The following is a 1,309-nucleotide window of genomic DNA, read 5'->3' as shown; positions in this document are numbered from 1 at the left end:
CCTCCGCTTTCCAATCCCAAACAGCTCCTTTCTCAGCCATTCAGACACCTTGGCTTTTCCCGCCTCCTCTCTTCCCCTTCCCAGTCCAGCTCCCTCCTCCAGCTGGGGGGGCGGTAGAGTGTCCCCTCAGTCCCTTTGTGCAACCCCCCCCCCATGAGACAGAGCCGGGGGCCCCTGGGCTGAGGAGCGAGGCCGGTGCCCCCCACCCCCGGCTGAAGCAGCCCCGGAGCTGCTTGTTGTGAGTGTGGAAGGTGATGCTGCTGAGAGCGTCTGCTGGGAGGGGAGGAGGTTGTGTGAAGTGTTGAGGAAGAGCCGGTTTGTGTGTGTGTTTTGTTGGTGTTAAGGAGCTGGGAAATAGGAAGAATCAGGCGCTGGGTCACGACGGAGCGTGTTGCGGAACACCAAGAAAAGTTAATCACAGCACGGAGTCATCAGTTCCTCGTTAGTATAGTGGTCAGTATCCCCGCCTGTCACGCGGGAGACCGGGGTTCAATTCCCCGACGGGGAGACTATGTTTTGGACTTAACAATGTCTACAGTTTAGACTTTAGAAGTACATTTTGTTATTTTTTTAGTTTACAATGTCGACATTTTAGAAGTACTGCGATTTAATGTATATGAAGTGCACTGTATAATATGATCAGTGGCAGCATATAGAATTGTAATAAATACCAACACCGAGGCGCCTCTAGCAGAGCTGGCAGGCTTGGAAATCCAACAGAGAAAGCTTTCAACATGAAGGAATCAAGTTTTGGGAACACATTTGTAAATTTTAATTTTAAGTTATGGAGCACTTTGTCGACAGCGAATGTTTAATATTTACAGAAAAACAAAGTACTATGTGGTGAACAATTGGTACTCGCTGTTTTGCTTGATTATCAATTCCACGTAATCGCGTCATGGTTACTTTTAAATATATTATAAGCTTCATCACTATTACTTTTTCTAGTTGCGCCTCTGATTTTCAACTAAAACTATATATCGTCTATACAAACAATTAGAACCAAACTGTATCTTTTTTTAATAACGAACGTACTTTTCTGAAATTGGACTGAACGCAAGTTGTAGTAACGAAGAAACGTAGGCTTCCGGGTAGTGTATTGGTTCTTCATGTTTTTTAATAGTTTGTGTCTCTGTCAAGTATTCTCCATCTATTTATTGTAAATCTATTTAATGTGCAGTATCTCTTTCTTCGTGGTCTCCATGAATGCAGTGTGTCTTCCATGTCTGGTGTTTTATTCTGGCTTTTTGCATATCTTGGTCAGTCGGCGAAAGCGTAGGTTTAAGCCTGTGTGGTGATGTCTGGTCCA

The 1,309-nt window shown here is 44.8% G+C and overlaps 1 non-coding gene across 1 annotated transcript; it reads left to right on the top strand.

Annotated features, from left to right (window-relative positions):
- Window positions 1–436: 436 nt before the first annotated feature.
- TRNAD-GUC (transfer RNA aspartic acid (anticodon GUC)) lies at window positions 437–508 on the top strand. Its single transcript has one exon. It is a non-coding gene; the product is annotated as a tRNA-Asp (tRNA).
- The last annotated feature ends 801 nt before the right edge of the window (window positions 509–1,309 follow it).

The sequence above is a fragment of the Pleurodeles waltl genome, chromosome 4_2, assembly GCF_031143425.1.
Source record: "Pleurodeles waltl isolate 20211129_DDA chromosome 4_2, aPleWal1.hap1.20221129, whole genome shotgun sequence".
NCBI classification, from domain to species: Eukaryota; Metazoa; Chordata; class Amphibia; order Caudata; family Salamandridae; genus Pleurodeles; species Pleurodeles waltl.
This window is presented reverse-complemented; position numbering and strand designations above follow the sequence as displayed.